The sequence below is a fragment of the Argiope bruennichi genome, chromosome 3 (genome assembly GCF_947563725.1).
Source record: "Argiope bruennichi chromosome 3, qqArgBrue1.1, whole genome shotgun sequence".
In the NCBI taxonomy this organism is placed as follows: domain Eukaryota; kingdom Metazoa; phylum Arthropoda; class Arachnida; order Araneae; family Araneidae; genus Argiope; species Argiope bruennichi.
Genome location: NC_079153.1, coordinates 116908258 through 116936130, shown reverse-complemented (window position 1 = coordinate 116936130; position 27873 = coordinate 116908258).

Sequence of the window (27873 nt, the reverse complement as noted above, 5' to 3'; positions counted from 1 at the left end):
AAAAAGTGTTATAAAAATATATCTGTGAATAGCAATAAATATCGCCTTGCAGTAAAAATAAAATTGTTATGATAACAAATATTTCCAGACATAAAGGAATATTTATTACACAAAGAAAACAGCAAAAAAAGAACTTTTGGGTAAGAAAATAAACTGAATAAAATGCCATTCATTTTGAAGAATGGAAGCTCATTATTTTGTTAGATAGCATCATCAATAAATGGGGAAAGTCAGAGATTCTTAAGCAAGTTTATTGGAAATTTTGGGTGTTATTGGAAAATATTCCGCAGGGGAAATTCAGTTGGTACCTATAAAAAGAATTTCACTGGTTTTAAATTATTTCTCTATTGTCAGTTCAAGTGTAATGAGGAGATTCTGTCATATAGATCGAGAAAGTTTAAAGAAGTTGACTACTTTTTTTATATACTTCCTAAATAAGATTGCAAGAAAAAAAAGAGTTACTTCTTTAACTATCTTTCAGATTTTTTTACAGATTTTTTTTCTTCCTTTTTTTTATCCATTGCATTTGTTTTGAGAAATATTTCTTTTTCTTTCTCTTACACAACTGAGATTTAAACATATGATTTTTTTCCATTCTAGATTAAAAATAAATATTCTAAAAAAAAATTCTAAAGCAAATTCTATTCTATTATTTAAGAAGTATTTAAAATATGCATTAGCAAACAATTGAGTATAAGGATTTGGATCACGTAAGTCAAATATATAACGAAATAGTTATTATCAGATTGACCTTGATGAAGAAAGTACAAAAATAAATATTTCTCTCTTTATTCAGTATTTGCATACGAAATAAAACATCACAGACGTGATTTTAATGAAATATTTTTTATCTTCTGAGAGAGTTTTGAATACATTTAATTTTACTTTCGAAAATTTATCATTTAAAATTCTATTTTCACACATTTTAGATTAAATTTTGTATATATATATATATATATATATATATATATATATATATATATATATATATATATATATATATATATATATATATATATATATATATATATATATATATATAAAGTATTATTCATTTAAAATTCATATTTTATTTTAATGCAAAATGTACGATTCATAGAATTTCGAACAGAAAATAATCTTTCATAATGTTAATACAATATATTAAATTTATTTTTCCATATTCTCAAAGAAATTAATAAGATAATGTTTTTACATTATATCACTTAATATTTCCCCATGAAAAATGAATATTTTTATTGTTCACCTATAATTCTGTATAGTGGTAATAATGCATCAGAAAATTGTGAATTTGAAATGCATCTTACTGAAGATTTAGAAACGAAGTTAGGCAAAAAGTAATTCATTCGTTGCCACAATGAAAAATTTCTCTTTATTCAGAAATCTAAACATCTTCATGTTGAACACCATTTTGCAAGTAATTTTATAAATTTCCCCCATGACTTCAGAACAATATTTTATTGTATTTTAATAAGAGCTCAATTTTATATAAATTTTCTTGCTTGAATATACTAATCACAAAAAGAATTCTTGTTCATTTTTTATTATCTATTTTTTATTGTTTTATCTATTTAAGCTCAGTTATGGATATAATGATATGCTTTTATATGAATTATCCATTTATTCAGATTCTCAAAAAATTTTTAAAGAGAAAGTCTGTGTATAATTCTTTTTATAAAAAATTTTTGAAACTAAAATTATAAATTCCTTCAAAAATTAAATAACCTTCGAGCTTACAGAAATTATCTTACAGATATTTAGAAAAAACATTATAAAACAATAAGTATGATTTTAATTTCAATATCAGCTAAATAATAATAATTGTATCTTCTAAATAATTTAGTAGAAAAACGTTCTACTAAATAGTTCATATATTTCAAAACAAATAAGGAATATATACACTTCAGAATAAAAGAAATTCTATAAATCTATTGCCAAAAAAATTAAATCAATTAATCTCAAAAAACCTCTTTTAAGATTTAAACGTTAAGTAGAAAATTAATAGAGATTTTTCTTTTACGCATTATATTAGTTAAATGTTTCTAAATAAAATTAAAATGACATTCATTTTATATGCCTTTTCTTAAATACAACCAAAATGAAAATAATAGAATTCTTTGAAAAATTTCAGTCCTTAAACTAATGAAATCATTTGACTCTAAGAATAAAACTCATGAAAAGATCATTTAAAAAAAATACTCAATATAACAAAAATAAGAATAAAGGCGTATATAAAGGGTGTTATGATTGTCTGATGTTAAGAATATAATTGATAGAATAACACGTTTAAAGACTGAAATAGCTGAGAAAATAATAAGAAGAAGGAAAAATATTTTCAATAAATCGTCGATTGTTAGCAATAAAATAATTTGTATAATAAGAATAAAGATTCTACTGAATATTTAATAGGAAAGAAGTTTTACAGAAATGAATGCGACAAACATAAATTGCCTGACATAAGAATAAAAATGTTAGAAATAAAAATTTAAAAAGTTATTCTCTCATAAAGAGAAACCAATAAGAAAGGGTAGATAAAAAGCCAATTTCGTAAGAAAATAAGATGAATAAAATTCCAATTACTTCGAAGAAAAGAAGCTCATTATTTTGTAAAATAGCATCACCAATAGATGAAGTCAACCAGAGGTTACTCTTAAGTAAATGTATCGAAAATCCTTGATGTTACTGGAAAGTTTTCGTCTGGGTTAAACTCAGTTTCTTCTTTATAAAAGAATTTCGAGAGATTTTAAGACATATCGTGGTTGTCAATTCAAGCTTAATGAGATTAGTATATAGATCGAGAAAGTACAGCACGTTCCACTGCCTCATTCTGAAATATTTCTAAAATTAAATTCAATTGTTTTTATTATTATTAAAGCTATATTTCTCTGTCACATTATTTAGCTCTTATGTTTTTTAAAATAATTTTTCTGTGTTTTTTTTCCACAATAAGTTAGATAAAAAGAATATTTATATTAATCTTAATAAAAACATTTTAATAAGTAAAAATCAAATAGATACTCCAATACAGATTTAATAAAACATTAATAAAGAGCGGAGAATAACTTTTCCAATCACGTAAGTCAAACAGACATTGGCTTAATTATTAATGACCTGCGGTGAACATAGAAAGGCCCATTAATTATTCCTTTTATATCGATCCTTTCTTTTTTTATGAATTAAATACTAGACAAATGTTGTAACATCAGAAGAATATTATCATTATTTACGCCAATCAATGTTGATATTGGTGCATTATACTTTATGTATTTTTTTAAATGAATTCATCAGCATTATGTATGGAATCTCTTTAAAAAGTATTTGATAAAATTTATTGCAATGGTAAATATATCGACTTTAAGCAAATAACTAAGATATCTGACTGTTAAGATTTTTAATATTTCAAAATACTTTATTTTGAATTGTTGTATAAAATAGAGTGATATACAGACTTCTATGAAACAAAAGATTCATCAGTAAAAATTCAAAAAGTTTGGAAAACTGGAACAAATATGGTATTTTGGAAAGTAAGAAAATGTAGAGAGAAAGGACTTTCTTGCTAAAAAATGTTCTAGATGATGTGCCCAAAAACAGGCAGATAAAAAAATAATATTAACTAGTTCCTGAACTAATAAATAAACTATATTTCTAGCATCTCTTAAAATATTGGAGTTTAAATTATAAATAACTTGAAATGTTTAATTTTTCCTCTTTATGAAGATTTAAAATGACTGTAAAATCATTTTAAAGTAGCAAATATGTTCCGTAAGTCAGGAACAATGCAAAATATTGATAAATTACTATACCAAACTTGAAGGGGAAAAAAACATGAATTAGTTTCTAATTTACGAATTTTTTCAAAATTCGATCGTTTACTTTTTTTTGCTTCGTCTCTTCTTTTCATTTATAATTTTGAATTTTAGATATTTATTCTGGAGCTAGAATATCAACATTATCCCTAAATTTGATAAGAATTGAGTAAATGGGGTAAATTTGTTAACGGATGTAACAATTTAATTTTTAGTAACAAAGTAATTTTTTAATTGAAATCCTGCTTCATTGACACATAAATTCCTTTTTTCTCAATATTATGTTCTTCTTTGGATGACATGAATTTCAGTGAATGTTATGAAAAAAGTTTTTTTTTAACTAAAAATTCGTTTTTCTTCTACAAATGCATCAAAAAAATATTTGAATAATTTATGAAAACAAATTAAACACTGCATTAATTTTATATAATTTGCATTTATTTTAACTAATTAATTTAAAATAAAAAATTTACTAAATAGGTGATTTCAATTTTAAAAAATTTGAATTAAATATCAATCATGTTTTTTTTTCTTATTTTTTGACGAAAAAACTAAGTACTTTGAAACTGCTAAGTAATATCATTTAAATTATATTCAATTTTTTTTATTTTGGAAATATAAAAATAGAATAATTTCGAAATATATTTTACACATCGAGATTATCAGTCATATTTTAACAATAAAGTTTGATAACAAGATTTTTTTAATACATTTAGCTTAAATATGTTTGGTATTGTTCATTCTGGTATCATTAAAATGAAATTATTGTTGTTTTAGATGCAATATTATCAACAAGTAATCGAAAAAAAACCATTTCACTCATTTATAAAGTTTTTTTTTTTTTTTTTTTTTTTTTTTTTTGTATACAGTGAAATGAGTTCGTCTGATTTCAGATGGGATTTTAGTTGTCTTGTTTTTCCATCCTTAAAAAAAGACTTCCCAAACAATTGCAAAATGAGACGTCTGAATCTAAACGACGTTTACTAAAAAGAAAAAAACATCTTATGCATACGAACAGCATGCATCATTACAGAGAATAGATAAAGAAAAACATTCCGAACAAACCCATTATTTAGAAAACTGAAGAAAAGTTTTGCGTCTCATTTCTTTCTCTTTTATTCAAAATATTCTGGCATTGACAATCTGCATTTGCTGAAATGAAAGCTGGTATAAAAATTCTCATGGCTCATATATTTCACAAAAATTTAGGCGACAAATATTCGTTACAATTAAAATATGTTGAAAATATCCGAATTATACGATAAAGCTAACAGTTATAATGAGTTTAATTTTTTTTGTAAAATCAGCAGTTTTTAACGACGAATCCTGTGAAAACAAATAAATATTTTTAATGCTTTATCTTTTTTAGTTCTTGTAAACAAAGTAAAGAAAGGCGAAATATCAGAATTGCCACAATTTCAACTCTACATTTCTGACGAATCTCTACATTTCAAACTTTCTTCAGTCCAAAAAACACTTTTTTTTTCATAATATCTGTTTGTCAGTATGTTAACCCTTTAAAGGGCCATTTTTTTCTAGTCATATTATGTTAAAATATTTTTAAGCTTGAAATTAGAATAAGAAAAGGGATTCATTTAGCTTATTAGATAAATTTAATTTGATTAATAAATTAATTTGGTTAATTAATAATTAAGTGACAAACCAAGACACATCATTTTGTGTGAGATAAAGAACTGAAGCATCTAAGTTTCTGTCTTTCTAAAAAAAATGTGTCAGAACTTATGCCAATCTACATAATTTCATACAAAGATTGATAAATTTGGTGGGAAGCATACTTCCCACAGCCTTAGAAAGGGTTAAAATAATAAGTCTGATGTCTGATGAAAGTTGAATAAATTGATAAAATTTAGTATGTGCCTCTACATCAGATTTGTAAATTTCTATCAAATTTTGAACGAAATGTATTTAAAAGTACTTTGCATAAAATTTGATACACAATTTCAGCACATAAATTATAAATCCATAGCAAATTTTGAAAGAATTTCCATTTATTTGCGTTACATTCACATGTTTGTAAATATGATTATTTAAAAACAAAGCGATTCAAATGAAAGAAATTTGCTATTTGGTATTATGACTAAAGTTGTAGCGTTGCAACAATTTTTGGTTTTAAAAAGGCATACTTGACCATTATCAAGTATGCCTTTGTGAGACTTGTATGTATGAAAAGCAAAACATCAGTGTTGGAGATTCTGAAAGTAAAAATATAAACAATCAGGAATTTCGCTTCCATGTCCACGGTCCATTGCTTTTCATGGCAGCTCTTATTATTGAGAATACGAGAAAGTTCCGGGGTGACTACTCTCAATGATTTTTTATTTATAATTATTTTGCAAAATAAATTCGCTATAAAGAAAGAGAATACTTGTATTAGCTTTCGGAATGGTGACATTAGTTTGAAGGATAGGTTTGGATCCCAGAATTCGTTGTTTATGTTAAAACATAGTCCTGTATTGTGATTCATTTATTTACAGAAGACATTTGATTCACTGGTATTTAAAAAAAGTATTCAGCATCCATTCGAATCTAATTCAATTCATTAATTCATGCTTCTTTGCATAATATATTGAAAAATGTATAAATGTGTATTACCGCCCATGACTCCATATTTTTTTTGTTGGAGAATTATCAAACACGTGCTTTGGTTAAAATTTACAAGAAACTTAGTGAACACGATTTTAAAATTTTTCCATCCAAATTAAATCTCAGAAATATTTTCATAGAAACTTTACTAAAAATTTTTAGTTAACATACCTGGAGAATGAATCATTTTTGAGATTACAGAATAACAAGTCCTTTTCAATTCACATAATCATTTGCAATTCACATAATATTTTCATTTACATCATTATGTTATTACATTTTATAATCACAATTTTGATCCATGATGACGGCATTAATTCAATTTAAAAATATTTTATTGTTGAATAATGATAACTTTGTTTACAAAACTTCCTTAAGTAAATTAAAATTACTGATTTAAATTAACTAGAATAAAAAATTTACCACTGATTTTAAAAACTAACTTAATAAGCGAAAAAAAAATAATATAAAAAAGATAAGAAAGAAAATAGGAAAATTGTTGGTCATTCTAACAACTTTTAAAGAGACCTGTAGGCAAGAGATCCATATGAAAAATAGTTTAGTCTTTAGGTTGAATTTTATTTTCAGTGCATTCACTAATTATTAAAAAATCTTCAGTCTTAGAAAAGCACCAAAAAAATGAAAATTGATCTTTTTTTCAAAACTCCTTTGCTAAAAAAAATAACCATTACTATCAGACAAAAATACCTCTTAAATTTAATTAAAAGAACTTGCCTTTGGTAGAGATATTCGGTGATAGTACAAATTTTTGTGACCACATAAATGTCATTTATTGAGTAAGCGTACCTCCATGAAGATTTTATCTCTAGAGGTCTTACCTCCATATCGGTAAGAGCACTCTAAATATGTCTTTCTCCTCTAATATCTTCCTCTGGAATTATCTTAAAAGCAAAAAGCACTTTGGTAAATCAAACCTAATTCATAAATAGGTGCTATTTCTGTAACGGATGCACTTGGAACTCAGTAAAGAGTCAGTACAATAATAAATTAACTTGAAAATAATCAGACACTTGAAACAATATTTTTTGTTTAAAATAATTTATCTCAGAAATTAATTATATAATTTAAGTATGTGAATATATTATTGGATTGATGTCCTGTAGTTCATAAACTGCTTCAAGAAGAAAATTTAAATTATCGTAAAAAATGTTATCAAAATGCAAAAGTCGAAATTATTTAATTAAATAAAATATATATATCGAAAATATTTAATTAAATAAAAGAAGGAGCCAAACACAATTAAAAGGAAAATAGTACAAATTCATGCAAAAAGTGCATCGATTAATAGGGTAAATCACAAGTGTTCAAACTATTGAATTAAATATTTGAAATGCTTGCTGTTTATGCTACATCCGACTTGCCATTGTATCTATCTGCGCATAATAAATAATGGAGTTACACACGCTTTGGAATTTTGTACTTTTGTGGATCTATATTGTATTAAACCATAACCTAAGGTGGCCTTATCTTTTACTTAATTCATTATTAAAAGGACCCTTGAAAGAATCCTTCTTCAGTTTGTGATATCATGTTTTATTGTAAAAATAAAATGCTCTTCTGACTTGATTTGCTTTTAAAGTTTTTTTTTACTTTATTTTAGAATCACTCTATATAAGAAAGTATTGCTATAGCAGAGAATCATTTTCAAGACAAATCCTCAGTGATATACAATAATTTTTTTATCTTTCTTATGTCCTGAAGTTTCGTTGTTACATGCATGTCAATGATCCCGCCAAAAATCAATAGAAATCTAGAAATGAATTTAATAAAACTCTTTAAGCTAGGTGACTACGTTTGATATGAATTTTTAGAAAATACTATGAAATACTTTTTTTTGCATAAAATGAATTGAAAAACCATTTATGAAACCAAAATATATCAAGTAAAAACTAATAGTGTTTGGATAATTAGAAGAAATAGGGTGGGATTTTTTTTATCTACTTTAGGTAAAAATAAAGAGAAAATGTTTGACTTCAAAACTGAATCCGTTCGATTGCATGATTATTTGTTCAAAATCATGCAATTTATATAAAGATGTATTAACCTTATTTATTCTAGAGATTATTTATCTTTCCAGATCATTTCACTTTTGCTCCAATTTAGAATAACAATATTGTTATAATACTATATTTAAAAATATATACGTAAATTCACAGCTCAAATTTAGTTATTTGTTTTAATAATATTAATATCCTTCCACAATAATTTGTTTTAAAAATATTTAAATAAAAAATACAGATTACATTAGCAATTTAAATCCATATTAACATGTAGTTCTGCATTCTGGATAGAATAGTTATGCTCATTTTGATAAATTGCTATGTTTCTGTCTTTTTTATTAATCCAAATATTATTTAGGTTATAAAATATCGTATTCACATTTTGTCAACGAATATCGGTGAAAACACAAAGTTTTTACTACTCTACTATTTGATAAAAATTAAAAGCATTCATAAAAATTATTTGAAGAAAAAATATTGTCATAAAAAAATATTTTTATGACAATAAAAATGACAATTGTTTAAAAATGTTATGCATAAAGTAATGATCTGGAAAAGGAATACCTTCTTCAAGTTTAAAAATGTCGTTTGATAATTGATTTCATGAAATTTTTATTAAATATTTTATTTAAATAATTTTCATATTTCAAATATTCGTTCAGAAAGTCCACCGCAAAGCGTTAATGAATGGTCATTCTATTCAAATATATAATTGCACAATACCATATACAATCCGATAGATAAATACAATAAAAGCACTCTTCAAATAAATGTATTCAATTTCCGTTTGTATTTTTGTGTTAAATACTCGACTTTTATAAGACTTATTACATTTGTTAAATGACTTAAAATGATTTTTTAAATAGATCTTCTTAGTAAAATTTGACGAATTATGGAAAATTGTTATTAAAGATTCGTTCTCAAGAAACTGCACAGTTTCATATAACAGAAGGTGCAATATTAAATAAAATATTATTTGATTAAATTAATGACAAATTTAAAGCTGATTATATCAATGTAGAGAAAAGGAAAAAATAATGTTAGTGTTCTAGAGAAAAGAGTGAGTTAGTGCTCTAGAGTTCAGTGTTTTTTCTCACTTCTATTTATTAGAATTTTCAGAAGAGTCCGGGATAACCTGGTTGGAGGGATTTGGGCTCGCATGCCTTAGATTTTGAGTTCGAACCCCGCCGGCCGAAGACTCTCCGTGTGTGTTGTGACTGATGCACGTATAAATATTTCTTGGTTACAAAGTCCTCCATGTCAAGATTAATACCAATGCGGGTACTGGTTCAGAAGCGATCGTTCTCTGATTCAGGTCTAAATTACGATCTGTGGATGAATGAAGGAAATGCGTGAATGAATTCCGCCCCGTGAAAAGGGTTGTGACGCGTGAATAGCTAATTCGTACTCTTGGCCCTAGTTGGAGCTACTGAAAAACCAAGAGACGCTCACTCGGCTTAAATTGCTGACAGATAACTGTCAGGGGGGCTCGTAAAGTGCCATAAGTCACAACAACACATGAATTTTTAGAGAATAGTTACATTTCTTTTGCACTTTATTTTCCTGTCTGTGATCCGGCTTAACAGGAATGCACTAATATCCTATTACGGCTCTTTCTATTCACACTTCTTAAAATTACATATCACCTGTAGCCCGCTCTACGGAAATTCCCCTTTGTCTTTTATATTATTTAATTTTATCTTTATTATTATTTGTCTTTTATATTATTTATTCGTAGTATAGTACATAAAAACGAGTATACATTTTGATTGGCTTTTATCCGATTGATTACAACCAAAAATTAATACAAATTATGACTTTTGTTTCGAGACTATAAATCAGATCTCAAATATCTAAATCACTATAATTTTATTTATCGTGTTTACATGTCCCTCGGGGGGGGGGCACCTCGAAATGAGGATGAGATGCTTCCGGAATGGTGGTGGATCTCGTCACCCTGGAGGGTACACAAATAGATGGGGGATCTGACTCCTCCCATCGATGACGGGACGTACTTCCTTCGGGGAGGGTTGTACCGTGGCCGGTGATGGCCCTTAGGACTCAACCACAGTTCCCGCCAGAGTTGCTGTTGCGGCGGTCCGGTCATTCAGTTTTATTGTTTATATCCTTGTGCCTTCGTGGCGGGTCTGAGAGTCAGATGGTTGATTTATCGTGTTTACATGCATGAGAATGTGTAAATCAATCAACGCTCACGTCTTGGATAGATTTGTTCCCAAAATTTGATATTGATATGGATCTTCACTGATCTGATTGAACTAGATGACAAATTTTATTTATCTATCAAATTTATTTTATTTTAATTATCTTAAACAAAATTCCTATGACTGGATTCTTAGAAATCTACGAATTTGTGTAAACGCCTTATAACAGATTACATTCATTTTGGTCAAATCTTGTTTCTAGTTATGTTCATAGACAGACAAACATAATTTCAAAATTGCATTTTTGGCCTGCGGGAAGTTCGGAACATAGTGATCTCTCGTAATAATCTTGAGTTTGAATTTTCTGTTATTATATATTTTGTATACAAGAAATAAAGAATCCGTTAAGCCTCCCAAGCAGATGAAGCCTCTCTCTCTCTCTCTCTCTCTCTCTCTCTCTCTCTCTCTCTCTCTCTCTCTCTCTCTCTCTCTCTCTCTCTCTCTCTCTCTCTCTCTCTCTCTCTCTCTCTCTCTCTCTCTCTCTGTCTCACTCTCTTTCTCTTTCTCTCTCTCTCTCTTTCTCTTTCTCTCTCTTTCTCTTTCTCTCTCTCTCTCTTTCTCTTTCTCTTTCTCTCTCTCTTTCCCTCTCTCTCTCTCTCTTTCTCTTTCTCTCTCTCTCTCTGTCTCTCTCTGTCTCTCTCTCTTTCTCTGTCTGTCTCTCTCTCCCTTTCTCTGAGTGTGCTGGTATGTTGGTATTCGTGCTGCAATATATGACGTTTTGACCACAAGCTACCAAATTTGAATATATATAGGGTGGGAATTTTCATTTCGGAACTAATTTTTGAATTTTAATTAGTTAAAATTTAAGCTGAATTTCGGCAGTTTTTCGTTGTAGCTTTCGAAAATATTACCGCACAAAAAGGAATTTTACATCGACATTTTTATTTTTTAAAAATATCTCTTTAAAGACCACCCTTATTAAACCGGTATATCAATTTCATAATTGTAGAAAATTAATCCAAATTTTTAACAATTTTTCAAAAAAAAAATTTGTCTAATTTTTAGCAATTTATTATGTTGTGACCCTGAAATTCAAACAGTTTTCATAGTTTCATCAAATATTTAACCACATGATTTTCTTCCGTTGTTGAAAACAGAGAAAGAAGGATTCTGCTTAATATCTATGCAGTTTGCAAAACAAATATAAAAAACGAAGTTTCAATATCAGGAATTTCGGAAATTAGATGAACCAAATATTTAAATTTTTAACAGCGCTATGATGTTATGAAACTGTCGACATTAGAAAAAAAACCATACACAGTGTACACTACTAAATTAATACAATTAAAATAACACGCTGTAATTCCAGACATTTTGGCATAATCAGGAACAAGAAACTATAAAAAAATGATTTTCTGAAATCAAATGTGACAAATACTTCCGCAGAACCAATTGATCGCATGAAGCGATTGGTATTTAAATAGGAAGAAATATATGCCATTGCCATTTTTAAAACAATTATTTCATATAATTTTTATATCATTTGAAAAGGGTATAAACAATTGTGAACAATTTGTCAAAAAATTTTGTTGACATGAGCAGACGTTTTAAAAAAATACCTTTTTCTTGATGAAATGTTAACAATGACATAAACTATACTATTTTTAAAATTGGTGATGCATTTATAAATATCAATTACAAACTTAGACAGGAGACAGAAAAAACATAATATTTCTTCATTTAAAACTCTCAAACTGTCAGCATGAAAAATTAAATGCGCATATCTTCTAAAACATTTTTCTAATCCTACATTACTGAATCCACGCACCGTCGAAAAAACTACAAACATAAAACAAGAGAGTGTTTTGTCTGTTATTATTTCCCTACAGAAGCACGATGAAAAATTCCCAAGCTCTTCTGCTTCTGAAATGTAATTATCTACCTCCAGGCACCACCCACCATTTGAATATCAACTTCATTCTTTTCTCTTTCGTGCTTCGGATTCGATTATCTTTGAACAAGAGTCACAGCTGATCGATGAATGCTTTTTCGGACTTTTCCAATCGTTTCTCAACATCTACAGTGGATCCAGTGAATCAGTTATCAGAGTGAAACAAGGACAGTTTACGATATCGATTGGATATCGATTGCTTTTGATTTTCATCGTTATTCTTTTGTCAAATGATAGCTAGAGCATTTCAGACGTTTGTCAGTTTTTTTGACGGGGAAAAATAATATCAGATATCATCTTCACTGTCCACTCGTCAACTTCTTAGATAAAGATGAAGAAAAAAGATCATAGACTATTTTTTAATAAAATTGAAGTTTATATGGATTATTTCTGTATTGATATGACTGATATTTGCAAGTAGTTTCTATGAGCTACTTTTACAGATTATTAAGCCTGAAACTAAAAGTTATTAAACAGTTCTTATTAAACAGATTTGATATAATGATTCAAAATGAATAAAAATGTTATTGGATCAATCCGATCAAAATAAATGTACCTCTTTGTGCAACAAGGAGTAAAATTGCGTTGTAGTTTATATAATTGTATTTCTATTTACTTCTTTTCTATATACTTCTAAATACCTCTTGCCTGAGGCAACAAATACAGATTATATTCTATGTTTTTCCTGAACCACAATAAAAATTCTAATTTTCTTTATTCCAATAATAAATGTAAAAAAATTAAAATAATTTTATTTTAAGTGTAAATTTCAATACTTTGTAAATTAACGCATGGATTTCATTTTTTCTTCTCTTCTATAAAACTACTGTGAAATTTCTCGAATTTTTAATTTAATGTCAATGCATTCGCTTGATTACCAAACTATAATAAAATTAAAGACTATTGAATGGCTTAACTTTATTCAAATGCAGGACTGTGTGAACTTATTAATTAGAATAAATAACTAATTTTGCTTTGAAAAATGGATCGTGGAACCCCTGTTTCGATTAGTGACAATATGTCAAATGCAGAAACTATGTTTCTCTCTCTCTCTCTCTCTCTCTCTCTCTCTCTCTCTCTCTCTCTCTCTCTCTCTCTTTTTTTTTTTTTTGAGAAATAATTTCACTTGTGTCATTTTCAATTGACTTGCTCGTTTTTATGGAAAAAAAATTATACATTTTTTTACTTCACTAATCTGTCGCAAAATACTCCATGTCCTCAGATTAAGAATTTAAATTAATAGCGATAAATATATTGAGTATTTATATTATAATTTAATTTAAATATTAATAAAGTGTACTCTCCCATAATTTTGATGCATACGAACATATGGATTATATATACGTATATATACATATGGCAGTTCTAGATGCATTTTTCCGTTAATGCGTTGAAGGGAATATAATTTTTTTAAATTTTATTCAATAATGTATGCACCATTTTATTTGATAACGATTAGCCATCAATTGGTGAAATTTCATTATCGAACTCTCATAGAATTCATAATGAATTCAAAATTCCCTCCCCTCTGCTTATCGATGAAGAAAAGGAGCTGTTTGCAGTCTACTAGATAATTTAAAGTCTTTTCCCTTCAGTTGATTTCATCAGTGAGTGGAGGAAGTGATAACCTGATGGTACGAATATGAAAGTGGAGCAAGATATAGCAATCAAGTCCTAACAGATTCCGGAGGCTGCGGTGGCCTGGTGGTAAGGTCTCGGCTTGTAAACTGTAGGGTTTCAGGTTCGAGACCCGATTCCACGGAAGAACCGTCGTGTAAAAGGGTCTGTTGCACTTTAAATCCGTCATGCCAAACGTCCTCCCTATCATGTGGCGTGGAGAGGTGGGTGCCAGCTCAGGTGTCGTCCTCGTCATCTGACTGCGGTTCAAAATGACGAGGTCCGTCCCAAAATAGCCCTAGTGTTGCTTTGCAACGGGACGTTAATATAACTAAACTAAACCTAACAGATTCCGCCAGTTGGACAATGAGACAGGTGGTCTGAAGTTAATCTGATGAACGACCATCTCTTTACAAATGGTAGCTTCTGATAGATGACTTATTTAAAATTTTCCATTTGACTTCTATATTTAATTTATTTGATTCTTCGGTGGCAACAACTGGTGTAATAAATAATATCCTTCCAGCCGTATAAGCAACAGTTCAAAATGGTATGGGGAATTATAATTATTTTTCAGAATTCGGTATTATTCAATGCAAATATTTATTTTCTAATAATAAAGTAGATTATAAAATTCTTAAAAATTCGTTATCATCTGTTTAAATCAAGAAGTGTGATCTTCCCAAAGTTTTTCCTACACAGGGTGTCTCAAAAACCTTGACCGCGGCTTTTATTCAATAAATATTGATCATAGACATATACTGTAAATTACAAAGTTGCGTAAAAAAGGGTGCAAAATGTTGTGAAATCGATTTAAATTTTCAGGGGATTAAACTTTAAAAATTACAAAATTTAAATTTTTAGACGGACCCCTTACAAAAAATTATTAAAAAAGTAAAATGTTCCCCATTCTCTAATAAGGTCATGTACAAAATTTCAGCAATTTATCACAAAAAGTCACAAAGATATGAAATTACTTAAATGCTGACTTAAACCACTTTTCGATACCTGGATATGAGTACGCAAAGAGAAAAAATCAAGTCGGATGTTCGGGTTTTAGGGGACGTACACAAATTAACAAAGAAAGTAATGAATGAATAAATAAATAATAATTTTGCTATTTATTGGTTCAAAAGTATTAAAAATGTGTAGAAATAATAACTTAAAGGAAAGATTACTTAAAGGACAGATTACATAAGTTTTTTTACAAGTTCATTAACTGCGCTATTTTTTATTTTCTGTAATTCATGATATAAAATTTCAAAGTATTTTTCAGGAAGCATATATTTTAAAATTTGTATTTAAAACTAAAGATATCAAGCATATTTTATTTCCTTAGGATGCCTTTCTGCGTCGCGACATATGCACTGAAGCTGTAAACATTTGCATTTTAATTTGTGAATGACCCTTCACCAACTTTGTTTTAACATATCTTTGAGAGTTTTCATGATAAAATTCTGAAATTTCGTACATGACCTTATTAAAGGATGGGACACATTTTACTCATTGGAATTTTTTTTGTATGGGGTCCGTATAAAAATTTAAGTTTTGTATTTTTTTTAAGTATAATCCCCTGAAAATTTTAATCGATTTCATAACATTTTGCAACTTTTTTTTTTACGCAACTTTGTAATTTACAGTAGGTCCCTGGCTATTGAGCCAGTTCTCGGCACCTTTTTGAACATCTCCGTCTGATATGAACCTTGTTTCGGATAAGTATTTCTTCAATTCCGGGAAAAGAAAATAGTCACTGGGAGCTAAATCGGGCTGTTTGGTGGGTGGCTCCAGACCTCCAACCTAAACGTTTCCAGCAATTTCTCTGTCCACTTCAAAAGAATGACACCACTTTTTGTCTACTCATTGCTCCCCCCCCGTACACGTCAGCGATTTGTCTGCGAATGTCCGATGAGGACACATTCTTGGCACATAGAAATCGTATCACGACTCGCACCTCTGTGCGAGACCACTTCGCTTGACATCTTGCCATTACTGTAGCTGCTTCAGGTCTCAATACTAACACTATCTGCTCGAACGACCGGTCTAAGACAACCAGCGCCATCTGTCTCTATTCTGGGTAACAATATTCCCATCCACAATTTCGATTTTCCAAATGCTGCTGCTTGAAAACTTTTAACTGAATCACCCCTCGTGATTCTAAATTTACGAGCCTCCAATCTATGAAAATGTTTTCAGTCAATATTATCTATTGACTGGGTTGAGAACATGCAGTAAAGGATTCTTAATTCCCAAGAAAAAGAGAACGTTGCTGAGCAAAGTACAATTATTTAAGTATTTTTCTACTGATTAGATTCTTTAAAAAAAGGTAATTGTATATTAATTCCTTGCTATCTATACTACTATTCGGAATGTTATCTCAAAAGTGAAAGCTAAAAAAATGTTTTTAGAAAGGTTGGAACTTGATTGAGCTTTCAGTGGCTAAATCTGCAAAGCCTTGTCACATCTGCTCCTGAAAGTGAGATAACTATCAGAAGGGGCATCTTGCATACGAAATGGCAGAAGTACTTCCTTTTGAATACGTATTATTTAACGCCAGAAGGGGTCGTAACTCAGATGGTAAAACGCTCGCCTAGCTTGCGAGAGGCACCGGAATCGATACCCGATGGCTCCTCACCCCAGTTTGAAATTTAGTTAATAGAGGTTTTCAGTAGGTACTAGGGTAATATTATATAAAAACCCAGAATGATTCAGTATTTTTTTAAATTAATTTATATAACAAATTTCTGTTATTAAATTAAAATGAGCCGTTCTGCGAGCCAGTCTTAGTCTAAAATGTAACGAAACGATATATAAAAATAAAATTAATTAATAAGCAAGGATTCTGGAGCAATTCTGTGAGCAGCTCGTGAAGGCAAATCTCCCAAATCTTACTGATTTATATGAATATAAAAAACAACCATATCTCCTTTTGAATTTAGATGCTCTATAGATGCAGAAAGAACGCGGTCAATTTATCTCTTTTTTTACCTTCTAAGGTTCCCTTTTATTCCAACAGGATTTTTTCTTTTTACTTTTCTGCATGGATTCCTTATGAGTTCAATCTCATTTCAACTCTTGTCATCTCAGCTGAAGTATATCTGGTTTATTGGATTTTCGTTTTCTTTCACTCTTAAAAAAAACGATGCGAGAAAAATTTTCTAAATATGAGAGTAATTTTCTAATGTTGTTCAGATGAATTTTTATAAGAAATCAATTATAATTAATTGTTGCACGCAAAAAAAAAAAAAAAATATAGCTTGTTATGTATTGCAACCACCGAGGGAGGGGGGGGGCTGGCACCTCGAAAGGAGGATAAGAAGCTTCCGGCATGGTAGTTGGTTCTCGCCACCCTGGAGGAGGTAGAGAATCTGGCTCCTCTCATCGATGATGGCACGTACTTCCTTAGGAAAGGATTGTACCGTGGCCAGTGATGGCCTTAGGATTCAACCACAGTCCCCACCACTGTTGTTGTAGAGGCGGTCCGGTCATTCAGTTTTTTTATCCGCGTGCCTTCCGGAGGGTAGGAGAGACAATAATATGACTTATCATGTATTGCACTTCTTGTTTGATATTAATTTTTGGGCAAATATTATAGATCTGACAGGATAAAGATGGAAGTATGTGGGGGAAGGAAGGTTCTGATAGTTTTATCTGTTAAATTATCAGCTCAACATTCACATAGACTCTATTGGCACAATTGCAAGAAATTTATATAGTATATTGATATTTAATTTTTTTAAAATGCAGCAAATTTTATATTTGGTTTTGAAATTAAAATTCCACTTGCATATCAATAAAATAGCTCTTTTGTAAACCAAACTTTTAATAAATATTTTTTGCAGCACTGCCAGTATCTAAATTGATAAGCCGCCATTAAAGCCATAAACGTAACTTCTGAACTGAGATATATCAAAATTTCACTCAAAAAAATTAAGACTTGATTTCCGTCTGCTATATTTCAATAACAGAAATGCATTACTTATTAGAGATTGGATCCTTCATACAGTCATCAACATCGTCCACTAAGAATCCATAGTCCCTCTGCATTCCACGAAACTTTTAAGCACAGTGGAAAGGAGGTGCCAACTCAGGTGTCGTCCTCGTCATCTGATCGCGGTTCAAAATTACGAGATCCGTCCCAAAATAACCCTAGTGTTGCTTTAAAAAATGGGATGTTAATATAAATAAACTAAACCAAAAAAAATACAGTTCATTCATTGAAAATGCTGTCTCCGTTGTTCGAACTTTAAAAGCATTCTTTCTTTTGAGGAAGGAAAAAATATTAAATGCCTAAAATGTGCTTTTTTTTATTTTTTAGTATACAAAGAAAAAATATTGCAATCGTCAAAGCTGAAGTCCGATCGCCCAAAAACAGGATTTTGGAATTATCTTTGTCTATGAACCCAATAACCCAAAACTGCTTTGAGATAGGTAGATGACATTTGTTGAGGAATCTTTACACTGAGTTTCTAAATTTCTCTCAAATTTTGAACAAAATCTATCATTAAAAGTTTGTCCATCCGGTTGTCCGATGCAATGATAAATACAAAAAGTAAATGTAAGATAGATAAAATTTGGTACACTGATTTAGTGTCTCAAATGCAGATCATAATAAATTTTCAACCAAATGCCACAAGGGATTTTTGATCTGTCCGTCTATGATTTAACATTCAAGTAAACGCGATACCTCAATAGCATGATTGCATTATTGCATATAAAGCATTTACTGAAAGCAGTAAATGAAATTTGGTATGGGATATGACGATTACAATTGCAATAATGTGTTAAATGTTGATTTTTAATCAGCTGATAAAAAGTTCTAAAATGCATATTCGCTTTTCCAGCTCATGTGTATTAACATTGCGCTAATGATTAATTGCTAAAGATCTCACACTGATAGCATCTTTCGCATTTGTAGTTCGCCAATGGCATATGATTTCTTAACCATACCACAAAGCACGTAACTTTCATGAGCTGGATTCTAAAAATAAAAATCTGAGGATCCATGTCATTCACGGCTTTGCCTAAAGTTTCTAATTTTATATGGGGGGGGGTAAAAACTTTATTAGAAAATATGCGAGAGAATACCGGAGATACCACTATTTCTGGTTTGCCCTCCACATTTACACTAACATAAAAAAACAGATGTATGACGATAGTAAATGGATGCATATGTTGTGGAAAGTATCGCCTTTCTGAAAATATATAACTTATAGGTTGATAACAGAATTAATTGTCCCTAATGATCAGCGCAATGGAAAATAACAACTTTAATAATAAAATGAGGCATCAAATTTCATTTAAATATGTTGTTATGCTTTTGAGTTATGGCTTTTACAAGTATACAAATGTTCAGACAGATAGATGATCACTTCATTGATAGAGAAATAGAGACTGAGATTTTAAAACTGTTTAATAAATTTTATTCATTTAGTTCTTTTAGTGTTCTAGTTATTGCGTTCTCTTGAACTTCCTCTAAATGGACTTCTTTCAAAATTTGACGAAAATCAACAAATTTGGCTGTAAAGACTGTAGACCAAATGAAGTTCATCCACAGTCTCGAGAATTATTTTGTTCACAGACAGACAGACATAATTCCAATAAAGGACTGTTCAAGGATTTAGTAATAAAGAAATAAAGCAAACCAGAACCGTTAAAAGGATTGAATCGACTAATGCTGTTTCTGAAAATCTTTAAATTTAAACGAAATTGCTTTTTTCACATTAATCTAGTTATTATTTATTTAAAACACTTTTTTAAAAATACACATTACTTTTTAAAAAGTAAATTTCTAGTCATGAATATAAAGAAAAATTAAACAATAGTAAAAATTTGCAATCAAAAAGATTCTTTTTCTCTTTTATTGCTTATTAACTCGCTTTCTGAAATCATTTTATTAGAATTTGATTCAAGTCATGTAAGTTTGTGACTTTCTAAACATTCATTCCTGTTTGTAAAAATGATAAGTCTTTAAAATAACATTATAAAATCTTAAAGTACGAAGAAAATATGGATATTAAAAAATGATTCAATACATTTTATTACATAAGAGATAAGAAAATGAGAAATTTGCCAAGGAAAAATTTGATTTCAAAAAAACTTTATGTCATTTGTGGAACAATAATATTTCTTCTGTAACTTATTAACTTTCTTTTAGTTTCATATTCTATAGCAGCGATAAATTACCCTTCAACATTATCCTTTTTCGGGATACCGAGTATTTTTATAATATTAAGATGAAAATTAGATTAAAATCTTTTTCATGTTTGCAGAGAAAATAAAATCAAAATTAAGCAAATATTTAAGCTACGTAGAGACTTTACACTTTAATCAAGTTAAAAATGTTTCATATAGACTTCAGATAATAAATATACTTTAGGAGAAATTTATATTATCAAAATTTATTTTTATTTTCGCCTTAACTATAGCAAATAGGGATTTTCGTTGCCTTTCATTTGAGAAAGTCTAGTCTTATGTAATATTATGTAATGGATTGTAATAAATAACAGGTTATGACATTTTATTCAAAATCAATAATAATCTTTGTATTAATCATTAGAATTTAAGTTAGAAATATTTTACACAGTCTTCGGATAATATACTTTAGGAGAAACTTATATAATGAAAGTTTATTTTTATTTTCACCTTAACTATTGCAAAGAAGGATTTTCAATATCTTTCGTTTGCTAAAGTCTAGTTTTATGTAATATTATGCAATGGATTGTAATAAATAACAGGTTATGACATTTTATTCAAAACCAATAATAATCTTTGTATTAATCATTAGAATTTAAGTTAGAAATATTTTACACAGTCTTCGGATAATATACTTTAGGAGAAACTTATATAATGAAAGTTTATTTTTATTTTCACCTTAACTATTGCAAAGAAGGATTTTCAATATCTTTCGTTTGCTAAAGTCTAGTCTTATGTAATATTGTGCAATGGATTATAATAAATGAGAGATTATAACATTTTATTAAAAATCAATAGTAATCTTTATGAAATTTTGTAAATAGCTATAATTATATATTTCTTTTTATTTGAAATAAAATTTTATTCATTTGTTTCAAATAAGAGCTGTTCACTGTGAGATGATTTTCCTTTTTCAAGATACTTGTCACTATTTACTATAAACATTTGACCCTGATAATTGGTTTCTTGGATATAAGAAGAACTCGCTGTAGGAAAGAAAGATAATAAAAATTCTGCAACTGACCATCATGTTCATGAAGAGATCAGATATCCTGGAGAGGATCATGCACCTGTGGAAGGAAGATTCAGTTTGACGGTTATTTAATTGTACTTGAGATTGGCTTCAGTTAATAAAAATTCTCAAAGCAAGGAATAATCAATGTATGTAACTAGTATGAGTGGTCTATCCAAAATTATCTCACATAATCTCTAATAAATGTATTATTGTTACTACCTCAGCGTATAAAATGATGGATTTAGGACAAGGCTGTAAAGACCACAATTGCTCAGGTCTTTATCTTCAGAGTTCCACTCATGCGTGCTTCATAGTTACATCAATTTCATGGCATTGGTGAGCAATAGTTACGAAATATCGATCTTTGGCGTGAATGTAGCATGCAAGTAATACATTTATATTTACTATAAATCATTGGAGTAGGTTTAAAATAAAAGTACAGGAAACTCGAAAGTGCATTTGGAGCTTTCCCATGCCCAACCTATTTAAATAAAAATTTGACACAAATCTACAGACCCACCCCTTGGCGGATTCAGTTCCAAATTTGAAAACATATGTACTCACATCTAGATTTCAAACTCATTTATTAAATTTCATTCATCTAGCTTTTTTCGTTTTGCAGTTACCGTGTCAACTTATATTTGGATATCTAGACAGACATACCTCTTCGTAAGAGATGGAAAAAAATTATTTTGCTTGACGTTTGGAAATGACGGATGTACAAAAAGAATGAAGCTATGGATACAAAAGAAAAATGTAATATAATTAAGAGCGCATAATATATATATTACATTTATAATATAATATATTTTCTATTATATTATAAATGTAATATAATTAGAAAATTATCGTAAATAGTTATTTAGAATAAATGAAAAGGTGTATGTATTCAATGCATTTAGCGCACGTTGATAGTCACATGAGTATATACTTTCCAACTCCAACAGAAATCTGTTTAGTTAAAATTATAAAGTTGCATCATTTTTTTAATTACGAAAATCTCCTCAAAAATATAAATAAATATATTTAATCTTTTACCTCAAATCGTTTGCGTATCTATTTATAAAGACTAAACATTTATCATGAATAATTCTTCAAGAGCATAAAAACTATAAACTCATTATTTTTAATCTACTTCTTTCAGATTAATTTTCCCTACAGGCAATTTATTTTTGGAAGAAGCTATTTTGGATTCAGATTAGCTTCAAATTAAACGACAAAAAAAGAGATATTTGAAATAAGTTATTCCCTCTATAATCATCTACAAAGTTAAAAACTAAACCACTATAATTGAAGTGAACAGTTACATTCATTATTAAATTACAAAACTTATGTTCGAATTTTTTTTTATTCGGTGACAAATCGTCTGGGAATCCTTTAGGTAAAAGAAATCAGACATTTTATTGGACTTGAGAATTGGAAATTCCCCATTTCCTGTCATTGGTTGAGAAATAAAGAATGCGGCGTTTAGACATTTGTTTCTCTCTGGGGCTATTTTGGACTTTTTCGTCGGTAAATCGGCTTGCGGCCATTGTGTGTAACGGCCTTTCGTTAAGCTAAATCTATTTTAAGTCGAAGCTAATTCCTTTTCATTACTGTAATTCCCTTGTTTGACTCAAACTTCCGCTTGTTCATCACTTGTTCATTGACTTCCAGAATGCTGAATTGGCAATTAACCCTTCTTTCATTCGTTGTGATGGGAGGGTGGTTTTACTTTTAATGATTGTTCCTTGTTCAATGGAAACTTTTGAATTGTCATCGGTGGTTACTCATTTATCGCATTGTGGTTAATGGAAATTTGAATAATCTTGGTTTATATGACCTTTTTTTTCACTTTATGTTACTTTTTATAATTTTGATGACATAATGCAGAATAGTAATGGTAATAGCTAATACATGCTTCCTGTGTAAATTCTCTGAAACTCTCTTACAGACTTCATAACAAAAGCTGTTATTTCCCTTTCCTCTGCCACAAAAATTCTGGATCTTGAGCAAATCTGTGAATGCTGCTAGTGCTCAGATTTTTATTTTCAGGAACTACACATGAATAATTTAGCCTTCCTGGGATTATAAAGAAAAATGAGTGTGCGTTTTAGACTCTCCCTTGTATTTGACAAAGATTTGCAATTTTAACTGCAATATAACATAGAAGATTTCATTTAACTAACACATTGATTTTTGAGTTATCTTATTTAAATGCGCGGATGTGCAAACAGACAGATGGACGATCATTAGTGGTTTGGATTCAGAATTTAATGCAGATCATCAATTGTGGTCCAAATTTTATCAGTATGGCTCTCTGCGTTTTATAATTATCGTTTCCTTTTGCATTCGGATATACAGACAAACATGCATTCGTAGGCAGTTCAAACATAGACTTTCTTCCAAATTTAATACGAATTTACAAATTTGGTCTTAATTTCACATGCCAAAATTTATCTAGGTGAAAGCATTTTGGAGTAATCTTTCACCGAGACAGGCAGGCATAATTTCAAAAAATATTTTTCCGAACCTAGGGAAATCTGAAGGGTAGAACCTGAAGATCCTGTTCGACTTTGGAGGATTGCAATACTTTATTTTTGTATAATGTTACAAACCTGTAATTTTGCTTCCCACTACGAATAGTAACATTTTTTTAGTTCAGCCGTTGGAGAGATGGTAGAACGAAGCTCCCAGGATCGCCTCTCCAGCTAGATTCTGTCTAGCCGCTTCGTGTGCTGGGGACGATTACTGCTTGAGGGCTACTGTCGTTTGTAATGTGCTGCTGTGTGCTGTCTGTCCTGTGTTCATCTCTGCTGTAAATATTTGTCATCTGTGTATTCGTCGTCTTTGTGTACTCGTGTAAATAAACGTTGTCATTGTTTTTTCTACTGTCGCCTGCTGATTGTGTTTTCACATCATATCACTACCACTATCCAAAATCCAACCCGTCAATAAGGAGAAAATTCGTACAATTTGGTGTCAGAAGTTGGATTTCAAGTTTGTAACAATATGTTTCGTATACGAGAAAGTTAAAATAAGTGAAATTAAATTTATTATAAATTGCAATGAAATTCTATACGAAGCATTTATTATCTATCTAAATTTCTACCAAATGCCATGAGTTTTTCAAATTAATTCTTAATGAATAATTATTAATTCTTAATAATTCAAATAATTCTTAACGTCATATGAAGTAGAAACTTCATATGACGTCACTGTTGTTCATATTATATACATTTTTATTTGTTGAATTTCTTTTAAACGGAAACTTTTTTTCAATTAATACAACAAAATAATACTAAATATATCTATATTTTCGGCTTCCCAATTCGTACCATAATTGGTCAAAATAACTGGACCGGTTTTGATAAAATAATTTTAAGTTAATAATTTGTGGCAGCTATAAAAAGCTGTGCTTTCTTGCTGGGGGCGATGTTTTCAGTTCCGAGTTATATAAATTCTTCGAACTTCATCATCCTTCAGTTTGTTTTTTCTGATGAGCAATGGTTCTCGCACTGAATTATCATGAATTTTTTTCCTCTACTATATCATCACTCCATTAAAGGGAGATGCTTCTGTTTCTCATCCAAATAAAACAAATATGGTGATAGTCATGAGATAGATGTGTTGTCTACTGATAAAGATAGATGTGTTGTCTACTGTTATGTATTATGAAAGGTTATTTTAATAAAAGGAAAATTTATTGCCTTGTAAAATTATTGAATCAGAAAATATAATGCATTTGCATATTTCATCTTTATATATGAAATATCCAAATATGTATTATTCCATGATATTCTTTTCATTAAAATAACCTTTCATAATAAATAACAGTACACTACACATCTTTAACAGCAGAAATAAAATAAAAAAGAAATTATAAAAAATTAATTACTATCTTAGTAAATAAAAGTCGTTATATTATGTATGTATGTACATTCTATATCACTACTCAAAAAAGTGGACAAAATTCAACGAAACTTTACACAAATATTATTATACAGAAAGAATATTGCAAACTTTTACAATACTAAAATTAATTCTATATTTAATATATTGGAAATTAATCCAAATTTTAAAGCTTTTTATCAGTAATGGAGGAGGAAATCCTCCTACACGAAATATTTTCATATTGTCATAAAATTTGAAATTTTACCTTTTCAATATCAGTGTTTCATTTCCTTTAATTTTCTTTATAATTTAATAAATAGTTTAATATATTTAGGAGATTTTAAAATAAGTAAATTTGTAAATATTTCTTTGTAAAATAACAATGAACATTAGAACTGGTCTACCTTTATTTTCTCATATGTATGGTCTATTTTTTAAATATTTTCGAAATGTTTTTTATTAGATTATTAAATACAACTGCAAAATATTTGTATCAATAATTGTTGTTGATAGTCAACAAGCAATCGAAGCATTGTTGCCAGAACACATTAACAAAATTCTGTAAGAACACTAAAAAATTTAAGAGCAGACGATGAAGAATTTCTAACTGTAAAAAAACTATTATTTAAGCTTTATAAAAAAAAAAAACATCTATCGGAGATTTTTAAAAATCGTCTGCTTTATTTCATATTATCATTTTAATAAAAATAAAAAAATTTGAATATTTTTAAAATTTTATATAAATATAATTTTTGAATTAAAATTATTAGACGTGAAAGTATTACAATCGTGAGTAACACAAAATATATCAGATCCTTTTACATATATTGAGGTATATCAGATCATTTTATCAATATTTTAAGTATATTGATCATAAAATACAAAAGCTACATATATTGACATATAAAATAAAGTCACGAAGTACGAAAAAAAACAGAACATTATAAATTAATTTTCAAATCAAAATCTGTAGTAAGTCGTGCTATTTTAGTGCATTCATGTGACATCCCAAAGGGAAAAATATAGGAACAATAGGTATCAAATTTGGTACATATTAATTTTGGAAAGATATGTACTCAGTAAGAAATAATTTCTCAAAGAGTACAATTGATCTAATTTATTTTAAATTAATTGAAATTTAAATGGAATATTAATGCTTTTTTTTCATTAATTTTTGAATTGCATTACCGCTTAGAGCTTTGATATTCAAAAAATAGTTTTCAGTGAAATCAGTTTTTTTTACCATTTTTTTGTAATTTAGAAAATTAAAAATTAAATTTAAACACGTCTTTGTGGCAATAATTTGCCTTAATATAATCGTACACAGTAAATAGCAAGGTTGTGAATAATGAATGTAATTTTTTTTAACTATCGAGAGACTAACAAAAATAAAGATTGGCTTTTTCAATTTCTTAATAATTAATGCTTTAAATTGTTTCGAAATACTGATTCTGTATAACGTGATAGTGTTGTAGATTCGTATTCTTTCCATAAATTATATTCGAAAATAATTACATAGAAAATTAAACTGCAGATGCTTACAAGTCAGTTAAAAATTTAAGTTTGGAATATTATCATACTAAGATTTTTATCAAAGTTTAAGGGTCAAGGGATAAAATATTTGGATAGTCCGCTTTAAAATATGAAAATAATTATCCAGTACATATTTATCATATTTAAAAACTGTCAGTCTGTAATTTGAGGAAAATTTCTATAATTGTACATTAAGCTCATTACATTTTAAATATTAAAATATTATGTTTTCAATTATTGAATGAAACATTTTATATATATATATGCCAGTATTGTGAATTGTTTCCGTGTGGTTGTTATATACAACTTACTGAGGAGAATTTAATCATGTCAATAAATATTTCAAGACAAACAAATTCCTCTTTATTTACAAAGAAAAAATAAATTTTTATTAAACTCAGGGGTTGTTTAAAAAAATATTGATGAGAACTAAATATTAAATATATAACACTTTTAAAGGAAAAAGATGCAATTTTTCTTTAATCATGGCAATTACAAAATTGCATACAAAATAAAGCAATATAAAAAAACGAAATTATTCCTACTTTCAATCTCACATTAATTATATATTAATTGCATTTAGGTTGATATGCAATTCCATGTGTGTGTGTGTGTGTGTGTGTGTGTGTGTGTGTGTGTGTGTGTGTGTGTGTGTGTGTGTGTGTGTGTGTGTGTGTGTGTGTGTGTGTAATTTGCTAATCTTTTTTACCAAACCTAAATGCAAAGGGTGTTGCCGAATTCGACCGACAAAATCAGAGGGGTGATAGTAGGCATCAAGAGGATAAAGAATCACTATACAACTTGGGATCCAAAACGACGTTTAGTAAGTGAAAATCGTAAAAATATAGGGAGTTTGAGAACTGTTGGAAACTGTAAAAGATTAATAAAAAAATAACAAATGGTGTTTCAACTATGAATTTTTTTTAAGTGAAACCACTTTCTTAAAAGTTTATTTCATGTGGTAACATGCGGATTTGATGATCTAAGGGGTCGTAAATTATTGAAAACGAAAAAGTAGTTTAGAACCCATATTTGCAAAAATATTCAAACTTGAAGAAAAATAAAAGCTTGAAAATGCAAGGAATTTTAAATTCTATAA